Source organism: Opisthocomus hoazin, chromosome 4, assembly GCF_030867145.1.
Source record: "Opisthocomus hoazin isolate bOpiHoa1 chromosome 4, bOpiHoa1.hap1, whole genome shotgun sequence".
NCBI classification, from domain to species: domain Eukaryota; kingdom Metazoa; phylum Chordata; class Aves; order Opisthocomiformes; family Opisthocomidae; genus Opisthocomus; species Opisthocomus hoazin.
This window is the reverse complement of record NC_134417.1, coordinates 84,159,081-84,172,173: the sequence shown is the minus strand read 5'-3', so window position 1 is coordinate 84,172,173 and position 13,093 is coordinate 84,159,081. Positions and strand designations below refer to the sequence as shown.

At 41.2% G+C, this 13,093-nt stretch overlaps 1 protein-coding gene across 2 annotated transcripts in view; it reads right to left on the bottom strand.

Moving 5' to 3' along the window:
- Positions 1-13,093, bottom strand: part of PTPRN2 (protein tyrosine phosphatase receptor type N2) — a 707,013-nt gene that overhangs the window by 214,186 nt on the left and 479,734 nt on the right. The window lies entirely within an intron of this gene.

Sequence of the window (13,093 nt, the reverse complement as noted above, 5' to 3'; positions counted from 1 at the left end):
GAATGGTAGAGGTTGGAAGGGGCCTCTGAGGATTGAGTTCAAGCCCCCTGCTGAAGCAAGGTCACCTACAGTAGGCTGCACAGGACCCTGTCCAGGTGGGTCTTGAATATCTCCAGAGAAGGAGAATCCACAACCTCTCTGGGCAGCCTGTTCCAGGGCTCCATCACCCTCAGAGTGAAGAAGTTCTTCCTCATGTTCAGCTGAAACTTTCTATGCTTCATTTTGTGCCCATTGCCCCTTGTCCTGTCACCGGCCACCACTGAAAAGAGTGTGGCTTCCTCCTCCTGACACCCACCCTTCAGATATTTATAAACATTCATAAGGTCCCCTCTCAGCCTTCTCTTCTTCAGGCTGAACAAGCCCTGTTCCTTCAGCCTTTCCTCGTAGCAGAGATGCTCCAGTCCCCTCATCATCCTCGTAGCCCTCCGCTGGACTCTCTCCAGTAGCTCTTCATCTTTCTTGAACTGGGGAGCCCAGAACTGGACACAGTACTCCAGATGGGGCCTCACTAGGGCAGAGTAGAGGGGAAGGAGAACCTCCCTCGACCTACTGGCCACACTCCTCCTAATGCACCCCAGGACACCATTGGCCTTCTTGGTAACCAGGGCACACTGCTGGCTCATGGTTAACCTGTCGTCCACCAGGACACCCAGGTCCCTCTCCGCAGAGCTGCTCTCCAGCAGGTCCACCCCAAGCCTGTACTGGTGCATGGGGTTGTTCCTCCCCAGGTGCAGGACCCTGCATTTGCCCTTGCTGAATTTCATCAGGTTCCTCTCTGCCCAGCTTTCCAGCCTGTCCAGGTCTTGCTGAATGACAGCACAGCCTTCTATCCAGCGCTCCTCCCAGTTTTTAGCTCAGCAAACTTGCTGAGGGTACACTCTAACTCTTCATCCAGGTCACTGATGAAGAAGTTGGATAAGACTGGGCTGAGTACTGACCCCTGAGGGACACCACTAGTTACCAGCCTCCAACTAGACTCAGCGCCGCTGATGACAACCCTCTGAGTTCTGCCATTCAGCCAGTTCTCAATCCACCTCACCGACCACTCATCCAGCCCACACTTCCTGAGCTTCCCTAGGAGGATGTTATGGGAGACAGTTTCAAAAGCCTTGCTGAAGTCGAGGTAGACAGCATCCACTGCTCTCCCCTCATCTACCCAACCAGTCATGCCATTGTAGAAAGCTATCAGATTGGTCAGGCATGATTTCCCCTTGGTGAATCCATGTTGACTACTCCTGATATTCCTCAGTGGTCTTTCCCTTGCAACAAAAGCAAGAACATGGCAGCAACAAAAAACAGGGGTACGTTGCAAGAGTAAGTGGGCTGACCAGTTTGCCCCTTCTCTTGATCAAAGACATGAGTAATTTCATACTGGTATTCTAATTCTGACATCCCCCATTATAATGATTGTACAATATACTCAGGATTGGCTATTCTTTGATTCCTGTCATCTGGTGCCTGGGCTTGGCTTGCTGCATGCCATACTTCTGCGCAAGTCATTGACTGGAGGTCAGTACATGAGCAAAATACATCAAGTTCCTTGGATGCTGCAAGCGAGAGAAGTGGATGAGATGTCTGTTGTGGCGTTCAGCATCCATTTACATTGGGCTGGTATGAAGCATATCAGAATAACAGAAATTTAATAGTAAATGATGACTCGTACGGGTTAAACTCCACTTTTAGAAAAGATGTACTTGACATATCTGGCCTGTAGCCTGGTGTGCATTTTTGCATTGTGTTTTCAACAGAAAAAGGATTTTTTTTAGGTTGATCAGAGGCAGCTGTACTTTTTGAAATGGCTTAAACTGTAGCTGTAGTTTACTAATGGACTTCTCTGATGCAGCAGTTCTAATCCATTTGGGCTGCTATGGATGGCTACATTTATGTAAACTGGGGATAGTTTTGTTCCCAATTTAAACATGGATTTGGATGAACATGAGTGATGGGCAAACAGAAATTCCGAAGGTGCAGTTCAGTTTGAAAAGGACTCACAAATTTGCTTATCCAAACCTCTTGGGCTTACACAATGTGCAACTACAAATGATCTTAGGAAGAGAAAAGCCTCTCACACCACCCTCAGCACTCCGTGTATTCAGTGAAAACTAAACTCACAGATGCAGGAAGTGCAAGAGAATGAAAATATATTGTTCAAATTACTAGTTGAATATTATTAAACTTTTATTAAAGTTTTGGGTTGCATCAGTCTGCAAGATAAAGGAATATCTGGAATTGTTATTGGTTCATTTATGCATACTTCTATTACAATAAGGCTGAAGACTATCGGAGAGTGTCTTGACAGTATTTCCATGCTGCTTGTCTGTACTTTCTAGTTTTGAGGATGTGCTATATTCCTCTGAAGGCACCTTCTCTGATATACCAGTGAAACTTCTAGAATTCATAGCATTATCTGAGGGCAGTAACTGATTTTCTCAGCACCAAACACATTCAGCACAGCTGAATGCTTAGCTTTTGTCATCCTCCTGATACTGTACACATATACAGTTGGTTTACTGAAGAAGAGGTACCAGGCAACCTACCCAAGGGCACACATCGGCTCAGTGGTAAAGACCAAGGAATCTGCTCAGGGAGCTTGTAGGCACACGTAAACTGGGCAATGGAGTGAGGGAGGGAGAGAGCGGCTGCTGATGGTGTTGTAGTGGCTCTGAGCAGGAACAACACAATGCAAACCCCTGTGATGCCACAGCATCCCAACCATGCCGTGGGGCAGCACTGCTGCGAGCTGCAAACAGCTTTGTTTCTGGTATGGTAAGGACAGGAAATATGTGGATGCAGACAGAGATGCTTCACAAGTTACAGGCCTTTGGGCAGTCCTTGATGCCTATCATCACCCAGCCATGTAGAATCATTTCCTTTTTTATAATTATTCTTTCTGAAATATACTGTGGGTCTGATTTTAAAACCACTGGGCATAATGCCTGTCACAGGAAAGGATGTACAATATATCTTTTTTCTACATTAAATAAACTGGCTATTGATTCACTTTATTAATTTTATTGATTGATTTATTGGGTTTTGGTGAGGTTTTTTACTTGAAGATGGTCATTGATATCTAGGAACACAGGTGTAAGAGGGATCACCAGTTGATCCTACAATATTTGATTCAGACCATGATATGCTATAAATAAAGTAGATCTATTTGCTTCTAAACTCCTAAATTTAGGAAGGAAGGCATAAGTTTTTCCCAGAGTGCCAGAAGAAAAGGAGGGATAGCCTGTAGGCACTATCTCCATACAGTGAAATCATGTGTTTGTCATGACCTCAGCCTTCAAGGCGAAGGTGATTTGGACTAACAGTGATTCGGACACTTTTGGAAAGAAGAAACAGAATTTAAAAAAAAGAAAGTTTGAAATACCTTTGGGAAAAATGTTCACTGTGTATTCAAGAGAATCCTGTTTGCCTTCTTGCCAATAAAAGCCTTATACAAGAGCAAGCCATAATTACCTTTTTTTTTTCCCTCTGCCTTTCCTCCAAATCTCTCACAATTTTTATTTCTTCAAAAACAGCAGCCAAGTAATTATTGCCAAAGAGAAAGAAACAGGAAAATCTATGCTACATTTTTTTCTTCTTTTTTCCTAGTTAGCTACAACATTTGGTCTTACCTCATTACCTCCTATAACTTTTTATGAATGAAAGAAGAGGAGTGAAATTAAAAAAAAGAAGCAGTTAGCAGGAACTATTTCTGCTTTGATTGGAGTATTGAGTTTGATATAGCCTAGAAAGCACATAGAAATGGCATAAATACACATTCACCTTTTGGGGGGCTGGAAAAATATTTCAAACCATTCATACTTGTTATTCAATGTATAAGATTGAAATATCCAGACTATGCCTAAAGAATACTTCTAAAGAGATCAAAGATAAAGGTACCTGGTTAGCGAAATATTGAAGTTACTATCAGTTATAACTGAAGGCGATGGCAAGCTCTGGGCACTCCGAAGGCATTCCTGACCTTGTCAGGCCAGTGACAGCCAGTGCCTGTACTCCTCGAGTCTCTCTCCTGTTTTCTGGACTGACAGACTTTGCTGCCGCCTCATGTATTATTCAGTACAAAGCAGTACTGAATGAAATAGATTCAAAAGACCTCTTCAAAGGAAAACCGCGACAGAAAAATAAAGATTAATCAGAGAACCTGATATTTTTTTACCTACAATTTATAAAAAAATATTACAACTTTTATAGAGCTGGAGGTGTCCTTACTTGTTATTACAGGAACACCTTCAATTTTGCACATTTCTCCGTACTCACTTGCTGTCCGCAGGGTGCTTGTAGAACAGCTTATGGTACACCATGGACATTTTCCTCCTATTACAGAAGGTAGTACAGCTTTGGCAAGTAAGGATCAACAGAAAACTTGGGAGTCTATTTTCTATGGTGGTCCAATTAGAGTTACCCTGCAACTCCCAGAGTCTTTCTATTTTCTGACCTGACATAGCTGTCAGGAAATTGGAAGTGCATACTCATTTAAATCAATACCAGATTGTCTTCAAAACACACACACACAATATACTACAGACTATATTATTCTCTTCAAGAAGGTCTATGATTCATTTCCATGTTTCCTTTACATGCAGGCATTTATCAACTAATTTCCATTTAGGCATCTTCTCTGGTGATGATCATTAAATGTAATTGCTTTTACACGACAAAGATGATGCATAATATGTATATGAATCCCACGAAAGTATTTGATATACTAAGCATACAAACACATCTATAAAAAGAAATACGTACTGAGATACACAGCCTTTGTCCAACTATGTGCAATATGGAGAGTAAAAAATATTTTTTGCATCTAGTTTTGTATTTCTGTGTTTTGTGCAATATTCTCATCTACAAGTCTCTCAAAACACCCACATGAGTTTCACCTAATGTGTATAGGCATTAGCATATTGCCATTGTAGTTGACAGAATTCTTATTTGCTGAAAGTCAGATGTGTATTTAAAATGTTGAGATTTCACAGCATCTGAAGGACACAGGCTACAAGAGAACTGAGATGCAGTTATACTGGGTATTTGGAAATTCTGTTCTATTCAAACTTGTAGACCCACTGATCAACATTTTTTTTTTTCTTGAATCTTTGAGAGCATCATGCCTGTGTATCTGATTTATGCTATATGGGATGCTACTGCTATATATATGCACAGACCCAAGAGAACTCCATACAAGAAATTACACTAATAGAATTGAAGACCAGCTGGCAATACATGTTGGGCAAAAAAGGAAGATGTGACAACTTCAGCTAAGCCAACAGACAGAATCACTTGATTTCGTCTCTGCACATCTTTAAAATCATACTCTGTGAACATTGTTATGACAGGGAAAAACAAGATTTTTTTCCTTGTAAAATTAAATGTCACTCTTGATAGCATAATATCCGAAACATCATCTTTCCAAGTCCACACCAATACTTTACACAGAAAATTAAACTCTCTCTCTATTTATTGAGTGGATAATGCAGTCTTCGAATGTGTGAGAACCCCTGCTAGGTGAGAAATTAAAAAAGAAGCACTATAAAGTCTAATGGTATGTATGAAATACAAAAAAGAGAGAAAAAGGTAACTTAATTGGTAATCAGAAGAAATCATAAAACTAATCATGCAATTAATGTCTTAAAAAGCCAGCATACGAGGTGTGTATAATTACCAGAAAACAATGTAGTGATGGTTTCAAGGATTAATGAATTAATGGTTGTTGGGGGAAGGAGGATTTGGTCTGCAATTTTATATGTTAACTTTAAATCCATGCTAAATTATTACTGCTTTGTTTACAGGAAATGCCCTCACCTTACACATAGAATTTATCTTTGAAATTAGTGGGTTTTTAATATTACTTTTAACACATTTTCTCTGAGAGACATAGATCTGTTTCCTTCTCCTTCATATAGCTCCCCATCCTCCCCTCTTGTTCATGAAAATAGAAGACTCTTTGCAAAAGAAAGAGTTTGGATAGCACATACTTGAAAATGACACAAAGCCTAGAGAAATTCACCAATTGCAGGTGCCAGAATAAATTAACAAATAGGTTAACATACATAAATATTTTTATTTTCTCTTTAAAATGTCAAGTGCTACACCACATATTATCAATTGTCCTTTGTTTTGTACACACACACAAAAGTAAATTTGTGTTCTGGTGCTGATTGCTAATTTACTGATGATCTTATATATCTAGATGTTAATTTGTTGATAAAAGGAGGTGATAGAAAATTACAAATGATTTAAGACTGCTGTACATCAAAACATAAGCATTCCTTTGATTTCGTTGCCAACTACAAAGATTTCAAAGCATCCTATGGTAAACATTGGTCTTTGTTCCTTTTTTTTTTTCTCACGTGGTTCAGATGTGTGCATCTGCTGCTAGATGTGATAGCAATGCATGATAGGTGGAAGGACAGATGAAAGGACTGGGTTTTTTTTATGACAGCAGTCCTGTAATTCGACCACCTTCAAGGAAGGGCTGAGAGGATGGCCCAGTGGTGTGGGAGCTGGCTTAGGACTGGGGAGAGCTGGGCTACCAAACGTATCCTCAGGGCTAACTCAGCCTCTCCGTGAGCTGATTTGTAATTGAAGGATACATATTACTTCCCTACCTTGATGGACTCTCAGAAAATCAAATGGCTTCAAGACGGCCCGGTAGCTGGATGCTATAGTAAGAGCAGACGGGTGAGTAGCACAGGTAGAAGCTTTAATAATTGCATGGCTAGAAATTTAGAGATTTTTAACCAAAAAAATTAATGAGTCCTTGCAAAATGTGCCACTGTTAGAAAAATAAGCCCTTTCTACGAGAAGTCTGGCAGAGGATGGGTTCCCACAAGGTCTATGAGCCACAGTGCTCAAGGACTTGAGCTGCTCATGGGTAGTTCAGCTCTCAGTGTAACTCCTCCCTTAGAGTCCAGATAATGCTCTTGGGGAAAGGAGCAAAGTAAGGAAAAAGAACAAGACAGAACAAAGAAAAGAAAGTACAAAAATGAGGAGAAATGAAGCCAATTCTCAAGTCTGTTTCTGACTTTCCATGTGGGCTTAGATGCTCACAGTTCATTTCTACGCTCCAGCTCCCAGCTGTAAGAGCGATTATAATACTTGGCTGCACCTCAGAGGGGTTCCCAGCATCCTTTCATTAATGGCTGGGAGCACTCACACCGTGGCTGTTATGGTGACTGTAAGACAGGCAGAATTAGTATCACACCTGAAAATGATGTTTGCAGATAGCTGTATGTTAAGAACTTGCGTGAGGCTGGGTAAGGATAACCACTTCAGATCAAAGAGCCACTTGCATCTGATAAGGTCTGAAGTCCCTAAATCCAGCCTCATTCAGCCACTGTCTACTGCTACCTCATTCTCTTGTGTCAGCAGGATGGCACCAGCGTGAACGAGACCATCACATCCAGGGGTCGAGGACCCGAAGGCTGTCACTTGCCCCAGAGAGAATCCAAAATTTTTTCAGAAAAGGAAGAGCTGTGACTTTTTGCAGAGTATTTTCTTCCTTGTGTGTGTTTGGAACGGGTTTTGGTGGAAGCTAGAAGGTCTTATAGTAATTTAGATATTTCTAGATCATTTATTTTCTATTTTGCTGTTGCTGGAGGTCTGTGACCCATTGTGTGAGGCAGTGACTGCCCTGTCATCCCAGTGAAGTCAGTGGCACGAGGCTGCTGGGAGGGCTGGACAGGATCACATTTTGATTTGGCATGGTAATGACTTCACTAAACTTGATCATTGAGAGCAAACATATGACCTTGTCTGATTTTGTATGGAGTTGAACTTCTGCAGTCCTTTGAAATCACAGTTTGGGTCATGTAAATAAGATTCATTGTTCCTTTCTCTGCTGGACATGGGCAGAGGTGATACTTGAAGACAAGAAACACAGCTGAAATTGTTTTTCAGGACATATAATCAGCTCAGACATCCAGGATTTTTCCTGGAAATATTTCAGCAAGATCTGCATCAAATTGGCATAAGCAATAAAGGGAAAGTTTACTTAATCCATTGTATCAATACAAAAATAATTTGAAGAGCAGGATAGATTTATGCTGTACTAGTGAGTGGAAGAAGCAGAGATGACATTCCAATTTCTATCAAAACCAGCTGCATCTTTGCAAAAATGAATACAGTTGAACAAAAGATATAAACCTATTTGACAGGACAGGTCCAAATCAGCTGTCTTAAAAATGAAAAACTGACGCAGAAGAGGATGCACAGAGATATAATTTCTTGCACCATTTGAATTGTTAGAAGTTAAGGAAAATGAATGTTCAGTACCACTATCCACAGATTGGGATATTCCCACTCTCTAGTCCCACGTTGCATGTATGTGAGCAATAACCTATGAAACATGGCACTGGAGGGATTAGCCATTGGAAGACAGCATGTCTGAGTTTTACTCCAAAAATCAGAATGAAATCGGCAGTTCAAAAGAGAAGCACTGTTCTGCGGATGCTGGGGGTTGTCTCATTTTGGAGGAGAAGGTTGATTGGAAAGGGGGAAGCTCAGAAAGAAAGATCATCTTTGTATGTCTCATAGAGAACTTTTAGAAAGAAATATTAAAATAGTTAGATGTGTTTGTAAACTGAAGAATTACAGGAATAGAGCACTACTGCGTAATGCACCAGGATTGCCAAAACCAGAGTTACTCCTGCTGTGATATGCTTATTGCTGGCTATGATAAACAGCTTGGTAAGCAACACGTGTAACATGGTTTTCATGGAGACATGTCTGGGAATCCTATTATCAGGATCTGTGGAGAGAAACCCTGCCACTGAAGTTCAGCGTTATACTGGGGAAGCCTGGTCACCAGTTTCTGCCTCTCTCTCCAGCAGTTCTCTATTTTGCATTCTGCAGGGTAAATGTTGTCTTTTCCTACATTTGCACAGATGATATAAACATCTATCTACAATACTGGGATCTGATCAGCAGTGGAAACTATTCTTAATTACCAATGAAAAGTTGAAATTGGATTTCTCAGTCTTTAAGAACATAGGAGTGGAGATACTGAGTTATATCCAAAATGCACAGAATTTAACACTCAAAACCTACAGCTTACTGTATAAGGAAACCTTGAAAAATAAGGCAGTAATTTCTGCTGTAAAGTTCCAAAAATAAAGCCTCATTTTCAAAAATGTTTGACATTCTGGGTCTCACCTGATTCATATTGTAGCTTTGAGTGTTCACTAGTTTTGAAAACCAAACCACAGTGACCCACACTAAACACAGAGCCCCAAATCCAAATGATTCAAAATTAAAACGAACTTTTGAAACTCTAGTTGTAAGAGCTTCTATAAGAGATGAAAATAAAGTTTTTGGCACAGCAGAGAAGATTTCTGAGTTTCCTAACTAGAAATGCTCAACAATGGCCACTAGACCATTCCTACCCCGCTAAGTCATGATCTGCTTTAGTGTACGATAATTTATTTCAACTGAGTTGTTCCTTAAACCCATCTCTGCTGACTGTTTGTATTTTTCAATGCAATTCAGCATGATTTATTCTTAAATGACACTCACACAGTGACTTAATAAATAATATGCCAAGTAAAGCAGGTAAACTAAATCACCTCTTAAATTAAGAAACCAGATCTTTTCTATTAGAGCATAAACATAATTTAAAACATTGGTTTTAATAACTCATGCTCTATTAAGGAAAGAGCAGGTGTCTTAGCATTGCTAATGCTGAATTGATATTGCAGAAAAATATGAGAATCTTCGGTTGGTGTATAAAGTACTTCAGTTGCTTTCTAGCTGTACCATCAGCATTTAAATAATGAAATTACATTCCTATTCATAAGCCACACTCTTCTGAATTTTAAGATGCATATTACAATTATTTTTAGAAATTAGGGATAATGTTTATTCCCAGTGGACACTCTCTTCTTTTTTTTTTTTTTTTTTGTTATTATTAAAATAGTGTGTTTTTAAACATTAACTACCTAACTCCAGGAAGCAGGGCAAATATCTGCTCCCTGAGTCAGTAATCAAACATACTCTTTCCATTAGCAGGTTGGGTGAAAACAGAGGCTGAGCTGGAGGCATACCGAAGGGCCCCATCATTAGAAGTTCAGGAAGTATCATTGTGAGGTTGCAGGCAGCTTTAACTCTGGTTTGCAATAGTCATGTAAAGTTTTTTATTTTGATCTTTTGTGCTCACAGACCTGCACCATAAAGCTGTTGTGCACGGTTTGCCAGCTGCTCAGCATCCCTTCCAGGCAGAAACACTGAGAAGTTTATCTCCTACCTGCTCCGCAGACCAGAATTCAATCTCAGTTTCTGCAGAGTAACTTTGTTGCGAGCCAGTAGCTTCCACCCTGTTACATTCCTGTTACATTACTTCTTCTTCAATGACCTGGATGAAGAATTAGAATGTACCCTCAGCAAGTTTGCTGAGGACACCAAACTGGGAGGTGTGGTAGATACACCAGAAGGCTGTGCTGCCATTCAGCAAGACCTAGACAGGCTGGAAAGTTGGGCAGAGAGGAACCTGATGAGGTTCAACAAAGGCAAATGCAGGATCCTGCACCTGGGGAGGAACAACCCCATGCACCAGTACAGGCTTGGGGTGGACCTGCTGCAGAGCAGCTCTGTGGAGAGGGACCTGGGTGTCCTGGTGGATGACAGGTTAACCATGAGCCAGCAATGTGCCCTGGCTGTCAAGAAGGCCAATGGCATCGTGGGGTGCATCAAGAGAAGTGTGGCCAGTAGGTCGAGGGAGGATCTCCTCCCCCTCTACAGTGCCTTAGTGAGGCCCCATCTGGAGTCCTGCATCCAGTTCTGGGCTCCCCAATTTAAGAAAGATGAGGAGCTACTGGAGAGAGTCCAGCAGAGGGCTACGAGGATGGTGAGGGGACTGGAGCATCTCTCCTACAAGGAGAGGCTGAGGGAGCTGCACTTGTTCAGCCTGAAGAAGAGAAGGCTGCGAGGGGACCTAATAAATGCTTATAAATATCTGAAGGGTGGGTGTCAGGAGGATGGGGCCAAATTCTTTTCAGTGGTGCCCAGCGACAGGACAAGGGGCACAAACTGAAGCATAGGAACTTCCGTCTGAGCATGAGGAAGAACTTCTTCCCTCTGAGGGTGATGGAGCCCTGGAACAGGCTGCCCAGGGAGGTTGTGGATTCTCCTTCTCTGGAGATATTCAAGACCCGCCTGGACAAGGTCCTGTGCAGCCTACTGTAGGTGACCCTGCTTCGGCAGGGGGGTTGGACTGGATGACCCACAGAGGCCCCTTCCAAGCCCTACCATTCTGTGATTCTGTGATTCACGGAGCCAAGAAGCGAGTCACTCTGTCTTTTGCTGGGTTATATGACAGCTTTGCACTATTTTTTACACTTTGATGCTGAAAATGTAGTATTTAAGTCCATACTGTAGAGCAAGGCTGAAAACAGATGCCTAAAATATAGTATATAGAATCCATTGTCACGTCTTCATAAATTATGAAACTAAATTTATCACAGTGGCCATTTACTCATAGAATTTTCCTGATATCCTGGTGTATATTTTGAACTTATGAGTTCATTCATTTCGCCTCTAGTCAAACAAAACTTTTGTTAAAATACTGGTAGTGTTTGCATCTAGCTCTGTTTGTCACATTGGGCATACATAAATGATGGATTCAGTTACACAACAACAGAATGAAATTATCAGGGAGAACAAATGCTACAGGAGAAAAAAATCTTTGTACCGTGAACTGCAAAATAAGATTATTGTTTGCATAACCTCAGTTTAAAATGTGTTATTAAGACCTGTAAGAATCCTGTAAGAAATAAACTCCAAACCTGGATGCAAACTCGCTCATCCTTCACTTCCACAGGAATATCAGTTTGGACAAAGCCCAGGTTTACTCCTCTGGATTAGAAATAAAGGGAAAGCGAAAGTAAAAAACTCTACAACTGGAGATGTCTGCAGTAGGAATTATTTGTTTAATAAGTTAAAAGTATGGTCCAGGGCTGCCTTCTGAGTCATCATTGCCCATGCCAAGATGATGTGGTTTTAACACCAGAAGATTTTCATTAAAAGTCATTGTCGATACTGAGGGCTGACAGAAATTGTTGGGAATTTAACACTATGATGGAGACAGAGTTAGTTATCTCACAGATAATCTAATCTGAGACAAGCCTTTTCACAGGGACCACGATTTTCAAAAAGGAGACCGCAGAGAGCTCACCAGTGAATGTGAGGTGTAGATGTCAGGGGCAGATGCTGCTCACACCTGTTAGACAAGCATTGCAGTCAGAGTGCATCATATGGACTTCAGATAAACCACTCAGTATCTATCTGTCGTTTGTATACAGGACGGTTTGGTTTTTGCTTCTCAAAATTATCCACTGAGGTGCTCTGGTTGGTAAAACTGGTGTCTAAAAGAAGAGCATGAAACCTGCTGTTACCCAATGCCAATGCATGCAGAGGCTCTCAGTTCAAAGCTTTTGTTGACTGTGAAATGTGGCAATAAAAGAGAACCAAACATGCGCTAAAATACTCTTCTGGGAGCTAAAAAACCTTAATGCAGTCAGTGCTAAATAATATACTGGCATCCTATTGAAAAATAATATGACCAGTGCCAAAAGCACCATGCATGTGAAGTTGTCACTTCAATAACCAGGCAGTGCTCCTCCAGCACACAGCCCAGGGTTGTGCGCACTCTCCTGAGGATGGCAGGGAGGCTCCATGCAAAACATCATTAGTAACTTCAAATCTGCCAGCTAGAATTTGAAAGCCATTTATTAGGAAAGAATAAAAAAGGATATCTGAATGTGGGAATGAGGGACAGGAGTCTTTGGTCCCAATTTTGGTCTCGTCCTTCTCAGCTGAAGTTAACAGGCAACTTCCCATATCTTCATGCTGTTGCTTGAAAGTTGCTTTTGATGCGACCAGAAGAAAACCACCTCCCTCTACTTTCAAGCAGGGCTCACATTCAATACAGTCAGTTAAAAAGCTAACGAGGCAGGGATGTAGAAGCAGCTCCTTTCACTGGACTGATCAACCACTTTACAATTGAACATGGTACTTCTTTAAGAGAGACCCAAGCATGTTAAAATGGTCCTTAAGTCAATCTCCAGCTACATTTCCCCTCAGAACATAAAGAAAGAGA